An 11,233-nucleotide genomic window follows, 5' to 3' on the forward strand; every position below is an offset into this window, starting at 1 on the left:
GGTAGTACATCTACATTTACCTCAGTACCTGTTTTGTTACCATTATGTGTTTGCATCCTATTCCTGTTGTGTTCCCTCTCCGGGGGTCACGCAGACACTGGGTCACCCCCAGACTCCGTAACCCCTCTAACCTCATCTATCCGACTGTCTCAACTCATAGAGAGCAAGTGGTGACAGGGGGACTTTGGAATTGCCAGTCGGCGGTGCCCAAAGCTGAGTTTATCTCAGGCTATGCATCCTTGCTCTCCCTCAGCTTCCTTGCTCTCACCGAGACATGGATCACACCAGAGAACACTGCCACACCCGCAGCCCTGTCAGATGTGTATTCTTTCTCCCACACTCCCAGAGCTGCGAGGCGAGGTGGTGGTACTGGCCTGCTCATTTCCCCAACATGGAAATACTCACTCGTCTCCATCCCACAGTTCTCCCCTCCCTCTTTTGAATTCCATGCTGTCTCTGTCATGTATCCAATCAAGCTCACCATTGCTGTTGTGTATCGCCCACCAGGTCCTCTTGGTGAATTCCTAGAGGAGCTCGATACACTAGTTTCGCACTTCCCAGATGATGGGTCCGCACTCATCCTTCTCGGGGACTTCAACATCCAGAGTGAGAAATTGGAACCTTTCCTCTCCTTCCTCTCCTCCTTCGATCTTCACCTCTCTTCTTCTCCTCCCACTCACAAAGCCGGCAACCAGCTGGATCTCATCTTCACTAGACACTGTTCCACCCCTAACCTCTCTGTCACTCCCCTCCATCTCTCTGACCACTATTTCATGTCCTACTCCCTCTCCATCCCCTCTTCCCCTGTAACTCCTCCTCCTACCCACATGGTTACCGCCCGTAGCCATCTCCGCTCGCTCTCCCCTACTGACCTTTCCTCTACTGTCACCTCCGCCCTCCCCGCCCCTGAATCCTTCTCTCTCCTACCCTCTGATACTGCCACTGATCTTCTCCTCTCTACTCTTTCCTCTTCTCTGGACAATCTCTGTCCCCTCACCTCCAGGCCTGCACGCCCAACTCCACCTGCCCCATGGTTGTCGGACTCAGTGCGTACTGATAGACGGAGCCTGAGAATAGCTGAGCGCAAATGGAGGAAAGGCAAGCTCCCAGAGGACCTTCTTAATTTCCAATCTCTTCTTTCCACATTCTCCTCCTCTCTGTCTGCTGCTAAAGCTGCTTTCTTCCGCTCTAAAATCTTAACCTCTGCTTCCAATCCTAAAAAACTCTTTGAAACCTTCTCTTCACTACTCCAGCCCCCACCTCCTACTCCCAACTCCTCCCTTCTCCCTGATGATTTCGCCAACTTCTTTGACAAGAAAGTTAACGATATCAGATCCTCTTTCCCCCCTCCCCCGGTCAACGCTCCATGCACGAAACTCACCCCCCCATCCCCACCCTCTCTCCACTCCCTGCTCCCCCCCTCCTCTCCACGCCCCACCTTATCCCACTTTTCTCCCCTCTCCCCCAACGAGGCCCTCAACCTTGTAACATCTAACCGCCCCACCACGTGCTCCCTAGACCCTGTTCCCTCGACTCTCCTTCAGTCTGTTGCACCCGAACTCCTTCCCTTCCTAACCCACCTCATCAACGCATCTCTTGTTTCAGGATGTTTTCCCTCTGCTTTCAAGACTGCCAGAGTCACCCCCCTCCTAAAGAAACCATCTCTCGACCCATCTGATGTCAAAAACTACAGACCGGTTTCCCTTCTATCCTTTCTATCCAAAACACTTGAACGTGCTATCTTTAACCAACTGTCTTCGTACCTCCACCAGAACGACCTCCTAGATCCCCACCAATCCGGGTTCAAGGCTGGCCACTCGACAGAGACCGCCCTCCTTGCAGTAACAGAGTCACTCCATGCCGCTAGAGCGAACTCTCTCTCCTCTGTCCTGATACTCCTAGACCTGTCAGCAGCATTTGATACGGTAGACCACCAGATCCTCCTCTCCACCCTCGAGGAGAAAGGCATCGATGGCTCTGCACACTCCCTGTTTGCATCCTACCTGACGGGCCGCTCCTACCAGGTGACATGGAGAGGGTCGACGTCGGAATCGCGTAGTCTGACTACGGGGGTTCCACAAGGGTCTGTCCTGGGTCCTCTCCTGTTTTCCCTCTACACTACATCTCTGGGCTCTGTCATTCGCTCGCATGGCTTCTCCTATCACTGCTATGCCGATGACACCCAACTGGTTCTGTCATTTCCCCCTTCTGATACAGAAGTGGAGACACGCATAGCTGGGTGCTTGGCTGACATTTCGGAGTGGATGACGACACATCACCTCAAGCTCAATCTGGACAAGACTGAGCTGTTGTTCCTCCCGGGGAAGGGCTGTCCGCACCGGGACCTGGCCATCACCATTGAAGACACAGTGGTGACCCCGACTCGGACTGCGAGGAATCTGGGTGTGACCCTGGATGACCAACTGTCATTTTCCTCACATGTCACATCCGTCACACGTTCCTGCAGATTCATGCTCTACAACATCAGGAGGATTCGCCCTTTCCTCACTAATGAAACGGCGCAGGTACTCATCCAGGCCCTGGTCATCTCCCGCCTGGACTACTGCAACTCCCTCCTCGCGGGGGCACCGGCGTCAGCCATTAAACCTCTGGAACTTGTCCAGAAAGCTGCTGCTCGCCTGGTGTTCAACCACCCCAAGTTCTCCCACACAACTTCCCTTCTCCGTTCCCTACACTGGCTCCCTGTAGCGGCTCGCATCCAGTTTAAAACTCTGGCGCTAACCTACAGGGCAATGAAAGGAACAGCCCCCTCCTACCTCCAGGCCATGGTCAAACCCTACATCCCCTCCCGACCACTACGCTCTGCTACCTCAGGGCGACTGGTTGCCCCGTCACTCCGAGGCTCCTGCGGTCGATCGACACGGTCACGGCTCTTCTCTGTCCTGGCCCCGCAGTGGTGGAATGAGCTGCCCACTGATGTCAGGACAGCAGAGTCGCTGCCCATCTTTCGTCGCAGGCTCAAAACTCATCTCTTCAAGAAGTACTACAACAATCCTCCCACCTAAGCACTTATTATATTATATTGCACTGTACTTTAGATTGTGATTCTTGCACTTTGCTTCAGCACTAGATTATGCTCTTAGTCACTTGTTTGTTTTAGAAAGAAGATGCACTTGTGAGTTCTGGCAAGTAGTAGTACATTGGCTCTTCCTACGTTAAATGCAATTATTGTTAGTCGCTTTGGATAAAAGCGTCTGCTAAATGACTGTAATGTAATGTAATGTAACAGAAAGTGGCTAACATATGATGAGGAAAGTGATAAAGCCTTTTGCTTTGTTTGTTTGGCCTTTGCAAAGTCCACTGACCCCAGCATTTTTATTAGTGGCATGACAGATTGGAGGCATGTACACCAGCGTGTAAAGGAGCATGAGCAGAGCGTCTCACATAGGAGTTGTGCAGAAGCATATGTCTTGCAGGCTACCAAAGCCAACATAAAAAGTTTGTTGAGTGGGAACCAGATGTCTGCTCACAGAGACCAGGTGAGGAAGAAACGACAGGTTCTGGAGCGTATAGTGGATATAGTGAAGGTTATAGGCAAGAGGGGGCTTGCCTACAGGGGGGCAAAGAATGAGGCAGCATACACTTTAGAAGACAGCACCATAGACCATGGCAACTTCTTAGAGCTCATTCTTCTCCTGGGAAAGTATGATGTGATCCTGAAAGAGCATCTCACTAATTGCATTGAGCAGAGCAAACAACATCATCATTCTGGGGCAAAAGGCAGAGGTTCCCTTGTCACACTAATTTCAAAAACAACAGTCAATTCTGTCATAGATACAGTTAAGCAACTCATCCAAGAATCAATTTCCAGTGACATTCAGGGTGCTGGGATGTTCTCTGTCCAAATTGACACAACACAGGATATCACCTCTCAGGATCAATGCTCAGTTATTCTGAGATATGTAACTGATGTAATTAATGAGAGGCTTGTTGCAGTGGTCAAGTGCGAGCAGTCTACTGGACAGTACTTTGTGGATATGCTGACAGAGGTCATCGACAAACTGAAAATAGACATGACCAAGTGTATTGGAAGTGCAACTGATGGGGCATCTAATATGCAAGGGCAATACAAAGGCTTCTCTACCCTGTTGTCCTCAAAGTCCCCAAATACAATTCATGTGTGGTGCTATGCACATGTCCTCAATCTGGTGCTGGCTGACACAACCCAGACAGCCATTGAAAGTGGCTCACTGTTTTCTCTCCTGAATGAGATTGCAGTGTTCATCAGAGAGTCATATAAAAGAATGAATGTGTGGGAGAATGAAAGCCAGGATAGGCGACACAGGCGGCTTTCTCCCATTGGAGAGACACGGTGGTGGGCAAAGCACGAGGCCCTGAAGAAGGTTTTCGGTTTCTTTGCCAAACCTGAAAGTGGTCTCTTTGTTGATGTGCTGCTCACATTGTCAGCCATACAAGAACAGGTGACCATGAAGACCACTGTCCGGGTCAAGGCAAGAGGATACATGGAGGCCCTGCTCCGTTATGAGACCATTCTGACAGCACAGGTATTCCTGCGGATATTTGAGGAGACAACAGCGCTGTCCAAATATCTCCAAACAAAGGGGATGGACATCCTCCAGGCCTACAGAATGGTGCAGACTACACAGGGCAAGTTGAAAGACATTAAAAGAGACTACAAGACAGTCAAGGCAGCTGCAGACAAATTTGTCAAATGGGCAAATAAGACATTGCAGGAACAGGACAGGGAGATTGAATTGGAAGTGCAGGCCGCACTGCCAGAGAAAAGGCAAAGGAAGAAAAAGGTATTGGCCGGAGAGATGGCACAGGACGAAACACAGTCAGATGCAGAGCGTGCATACGAAATTAATGTCCATAATAAAGTTATGGACACAGCCGTTGAGACCATCCACAGACGATTTCTGTCTCATGGTACCCTCTATGCCGACCTATCAATGCTGGACCCCAGACAATTCTCTGCAATTAACAGGAGTGGTCTTCCTCATTCTGCCCTCCAAGAGCTCAATAAGTGCTTGGTGAAAATTGATGACAGGGCAACAGTGGAGAACTTGCAGTCTGAGCTGAAAACTTTAGCTGGACAATGGGACAGACTGAAAGCTTCTCCACTGGAGGAGTACGTGAACAGGACAGTGGAGGATGGATCCGATGAAGACGAGGTGGTCGAAATAGTCAACCAAGAGTACACTTCCTGCCAAGACTGTCCACTGTGCTGCTACCAGCTACTCAGGAAGCTCAACCTCCTGTCAGACACATACCATATACTTGGAATTGCGTACAAGTTTCTGCTCACCCTGTCCATCACCCAGGTGGCCTGTGAAAGGTCATTTTCCACCTTGAAGTTTATTAAAAGCAGACTCAGGAGCTCACTCTCACAGGAACACTTGGAGGCATTTATGTTGATGGCTACCGAGAAGGACGTCCTCATGACCATGGACACAGATGCTGTGATTGACAGGGTTGCAGAGACGAGTACATTGCTGACCAAAATGCTCATTTAAGTGGGTAAGACATTTTTTGTGCTAATAATGTATTATTAATTATTATTATTATTACTATTAGTAGTAGTAGTAGTATGAATACAACCATTTCTGATAGAAAATAAGGTATGTGATGTGACACACTATCTCATGCTCTCTCTCTCTCTCTCTCTCTCTCTCTCTCTCTCTCTTACAGGACTTAATATGTTTGAGGAGTTGTTCTTGTCTTCTTGACAGGCAGTCAAGGGCTTGGCAGTATTTCTGGATTCAGTGAGTATAAACATTGTCAAAGTCTGTTCTTTGGGTGATGCTCCCATTTATTTGAGCAAGTTGAATATTTACAAAACAGTTTAAAACACCTGTTGTTGAGCTGCCTATCACCATGTAAACAGAAGGAACCTAAAGTGTACTGCACCTTTGTGACCAGAGTGAGCTATATACAGACACATTTAATAATCAAATTGAAATGGCTCCTAGCCTTCTATACTGGCCATAATTATACTATCTCTCCAACACTCTTGGATAGATATCTCATCTCATCTCTCTCTCTCTCTCTCTCTCTCTCTCTCTCTCTTACAGGTTGCCTATTTGTTTGAGGAGATGGTCCCCCTCCTGTTTATGAATCCTAGTTTAAAGCAGGCAGTTCATCAACGGCCAGGCAGCATTTTTATTTTTTTTACTCAGTGAGTATTGTAGTGAGTTAGTATCCTAACTCTGTAATGTATGACATTTTGGCCAGGTGTTTGGACTCCATAATAATAAATCACTTATTAAACTCATGTGTACATGTTTTGTTGTCTGTCTTTCACAGGGCTCTCTATTTGTTCCAGTGTGGCAGTGTGTGTTTTTTGAGTGACCTGCAGTATCCTGATCTGATGTGTTTTAGCCAGCATCCTCCTTGTAAGAGCAATGCATTCTATTATATTCTATTCTATTCTATTCTATTCTATTCTATTCAAAGAATCTTTATTGGCATGAGAAAACATATGTTTACCAAATGAGCAATATACTCTCCTCTTTGGCTAACAGTAGTTATACAAAGTGACCTGAAGTATCCTGATCTGATGTGTTTTAGCCAGCATCCTCTTGGAAGAGCAATACATTCTCCTCTTGGGCTAACTTAACTACTGTATTATACACTTTATTTTAGTCAAGACTCCTGAACATGAACATGAACATGAACATGGATATTCAATAATCAGTTGAATAATGTATACTTTTTTTTGTCTTTCTCACAGGGCTGTTTTTTCCTGTGTGTGACCCACAGTCCCTTGCTGCCAGCCTGCCAGTGCCATGATCATTTCACTGCTTGTACCTGTATCAGGCCAGGCAGCATTTTTATTTTTTTTACTCAGTGAGTATTGTAGTGAGTTAGTATCCTAACTCTGTAATGTATGACATTTTGGCCAGGTGTTTGGACTCCATAATAATAAATCACTTATTAAACTCATGTGTACATGTTTTGTTGTCTGTCTTTCACAGGGCTCTCTATTTGTTCCAGTGTGGCAGTGTGTGTTTTTTGAGTGACCTGCAGTATCCTGATCTGATGTGTTTTAGCCAGCATCCTCCTTGTAAGAGCAATGCATTCTATTCTATTCTATTCTATTCTATTCTATTCTATTCTATTCAAAGAATCTTTATTGGCATGAGAAAACATATGTTTACCAAATGAGCAATATACTCTCCTCTTTGGCTAACAGTAGTTACAAAGTGACCTGAAGTATCCTGATCTGATGTGTTTTAGCCAGCATCCTCTTGGAAGAGCAATACATTCTCCTCTTGGGCTAACTTAACTACTGTATTATACACTTTATTTTAGTCAAGACTCCTGAACATGAACATGAACATGAACATGGATATTCAATAATCAGTTGAATAATGTATACTTTTTTTTGTCTTTCTCACAGGGCTGTTTTTTCCTGTGTGTGACCCACAGTCCCTTGCTGCCAGCCTGCCAGTGCCATGATCATTTCACTGCTTGTACCTGTATCAGTGAGTGACAAATAAACCCTCTTGAATCTTGAATCCTTTTGCCAGCTTCATTCTTGTAAGAGCAACAAACTCCCCTCGTTGGTGAGTACTGTAGGCTAACTTATACAATGTATGGGTTGTTTAGTTCTCATTTAGGTTGTTGTTGTTGTTCCGTGAAAGTGGTGGTATTTTTATACACAAGCGCGACCTGGCGAGTCGGTAGAGCATCTGCGCGCTGGTTGTGGTGGGCCGGTCTGGGCCAAGATGCCAGGGCTGAATTTTTGTCCCAGTCCGTCCCTGGACGTGATGGTTCCTTGGGTCTGACAACCGCTTGGTTACTATTCTTAAATTTAGTCTAGATCATATCTATCTCTTACCCACAGTCAGTTGGGCAACATGGGGGTGAGGCGTTGGACCAGCGTCCCCACGAACCAAGGTGTCAGCCCATCTAAATGGGAAGTCGGTTACCCCGGTTGCTGGAGTCACCTGGTGTATCCAATTCCTGGAGTAGCCTCCATCTCTCGTCCCATGCCTGTCTCTACTCTGTAAACAAACTTCAGAAATAATACGTGACACATTTGTTTTACCATGCAGCTGTCTCTGTGGGCCATCAGACGCACAGACAGAGCTGCATGGGCAGTTTACATACAATAAAAACCAGACAAAATAAAAGACAGACAAAATGAAAGACATTTCAATTTCTCATCACCCTTGTGGGTAACACCAGGTCTTCTTAGAAATTATGCGCCGGAGGCACATAAACATAACAAAATAAATCATAGAAAACAGTTTTGATAAATTGGAGTGATTACTTTTCTTTTTTTTTTTTCAAGAATATGTACAATTAGTTAAAGCCTGTGCGCTTGATATTGTAGTGTGGCGGTTTTCCCTTCTTAGGTTGGATGATATCAATTCCATTGGAGTCACACCTCCGAAAACTAGTTTGCAAAACAGATCTGAGCATATTAAGTTAATATGACAATACAGTGAATTGAGTGTGAAGTTAGCATCATCTAACAACTTTAAGTGGCAGTCGTTTCAAATTATTAAAATACTTGCGGTTCCAACCAGTGTGGCATTTATCCGGTAGTCCAGGAACGTCAGTTCTCTGTAAAACTCAAAACCAATGAATGTGCATCTGAAATCAGCTATAACATGAAATCTTAAACAGAACAAAAAAAATTCTCAAAATTGGGTTGTCAGACAATATGTATCAGACTAAGATATTGGCAAATATTAATGTTTTTTTTTTCTTTCTCTTACCTTTTCCCTCCCCCCCCCCCCGTGTCACGTACACCCTCACTCTCCCTAGACTTTCCCTACTGAAATATCTATCTTATCTAGTCAGAATCCACCACCCTGTGGAGTATTAACAAAAGACTTTTGAAATTTAGCGTATAGTCTACATGTCCTCTGTGGTTGCAGAAATAACGCTGATTAGATTTGTAAACCCTGCTGTTTCGTTGTGAATATACCTGATTATCTCTATAGCCTCCATCTTGTTTTTTCTGTCCCCCCATCGGTAGTTGCTTAGTGCGATCGATGTTGTTGAAATACCTATACGGTGCAGCTTGTAGTCTCACAGAGTCCCTTTTTATCTCAGCTTCACATTGTTCACTTAGCAGACGGATTATTGGCAAGCATAGTTTACCAAACTCATTAACCAGATGTTCAACAGAATCAGCAGATCTAAGATTATAACCTGGACGGTCATCTTGTGAGTTAGAAGCAGAAACAAAGGGATGGGGCAGAGACTGTGAAGTGTCAAAGGGGTGATCAGGGGTCACAGAGACACCAACTGGAGGGCGAGACACAGCAGGAGGGTATGACACAGGGGAAGCAACCATATGGTCAATAGAAGAGGGCCCAGAGGGAGGGGTGTCAGAAGAGTAATAACCTAGGGGGGCCGATATTCCAGATATCCTTGTTTGGGGTAAGGGGGCTCCAAAAATAGTACAAGTTAACGGTAAGGGTGTTATCTGAGACATAGCAGGCGTAGAGGTGACAGATGGCTGAACAACAGGAAGGGACGTAACAGGAGCAAGGGACGTTTGGACAGGCGGTGTCAGAACAGGAAGGGGGGCCTCATGCATAGGGCCTGGAGCGGGGGCTGGTTAAGACTGGGGGCCTGTTATGTGTGAATCAGGAAACAACCTACATCTGCTTAGCAGATCATCCTTATCTGATATTAAGTTATGTGCAGTCGTCTCCCAGACAGAAAAGTGAGACCAGTTAATGTGGTTCTCTGACTTCCTACCTAGCTTAGTTAATTCAAACTCCTCAAGCTGTCCCTTCACTTTTCCTAGCAACTTAACAGATAAACTACCTGACACAGGGGGGAAATCACTGTGTTTAGCCCATAAAGCAATTTGCTCACACACAGTAGGATCATTCTTCAATGCCACTATTTTGGCCGCACCCAGAAAAGTTTCACGCTTTCGTGTACTAAAAGTAGCTCCCATTTTAAAAGAAAATATGAGAACAAACAATGTAATAAAAAGTAATTTTATTTCCCAAAATGGCAGACTTCAGAAGCCAAAATGGTGGACCCTCAAATGGAGAAGAGGGAAAACAGGAAGTCTCTCACTTTTTTTTTCACACAAGCAGCAAAACAGGAAGTTAACCACGTGTGCATAAAGTTATAAGAAAGTACTAACACGTGGGCTAATCAACATGTGGATGAACTAGCTAGCACATGGAAGCTAGCATTGAAACAATCGAACAAAGAAAACTCTAGCTAACAGAGAAGATAGCTAGTTTGGAGCTAGTTTGGAGCAGAACAAGAACAGTAGCCTAGCTAGAATGCAGCCAGCATGAAAATCAATCACAAACGTACACAAACCAAAACCAGCATAAAACAAAATACCCAGCATAAACATGGGTTTAACAGTAAACACAAAACAGGACCTCAAATCCCAATACAAAACCCAAATACAGATCTACCTTGGTGTAGACTCAAACAAACAATGGATCCAATATCTAAGAAGCCTCAGCTTCACATGAAACACAAAACGCAGGACGCAGCAAACAGCCAAATGCAGTCTACCACAAACACACACATCCAAGTCTACAAACAAAACGAAACAAAATAAGGATTACGTCTTAGGTACGAGCTACCTAGCTAATCCCCCCGGGGATTCCAAATAATCTTTCGAAGTGAATCAGCCATCTCCGTGTTGTGCACTTCACAACAGGAGTAAATAGAAACAAAAACAACGAGCCTCAAGACAACAACAAGCCCCCTCGTGTCGCGGCAACCCCCACAACGCGGATCCCAAAACAAAAATTCAAAAGAGAAGGCTTTCCGAAAGTCAACGTTGTGTAGTACTTCACGCCGTTCCAAATGCGAACGCTTACAAAACCAACCCTGGTTTAGTTATATAGGTTTTTAAGCGGGCATGCGGCTCAAAAACCGGCTTTAGCTAACCAGGACACACGTGCGCAACACCGGCTCGAATAAACACTATTGTCTAAGTTATCACAGCCGAACAAAGAAAGGGACCACTCTAAACTAGGTTCAAACAACGTACCAGATTTCAGCAAGTTCCAGACTGATTCGGGCCTCGGGGGAAAACCCCACCAGCTACGATGGCGTCCCCGAGGTTGAACTCCCCCGGCCTTTGAGAAAGCATGTCACGAGTCCGTGTAATCAGCCCAAAACAAGACGAAAGTCAAGCAGCCGTCCCATAGAACATCTCTCGTCGCCATAATTGTTAAGGAAATTACCTCTCGCTTTAGTTTAGATTGTCAAAGAACACGCTGAGTGGTCGATCAAGCTGGTTTTA

This window comes from Borostomias antarcticus, assembly GCF_949987555.1.
Source record: "Borostomias antarcticus genome assembly, chromosome: 20".
In the NCBI taxonomy this organism is placed as follows: Eukaryota; Metazoa; Chordata; class Actinopteri; order Stomiiformes; family Stomiidae; genus Borostomias; species Borostomias antarcticus.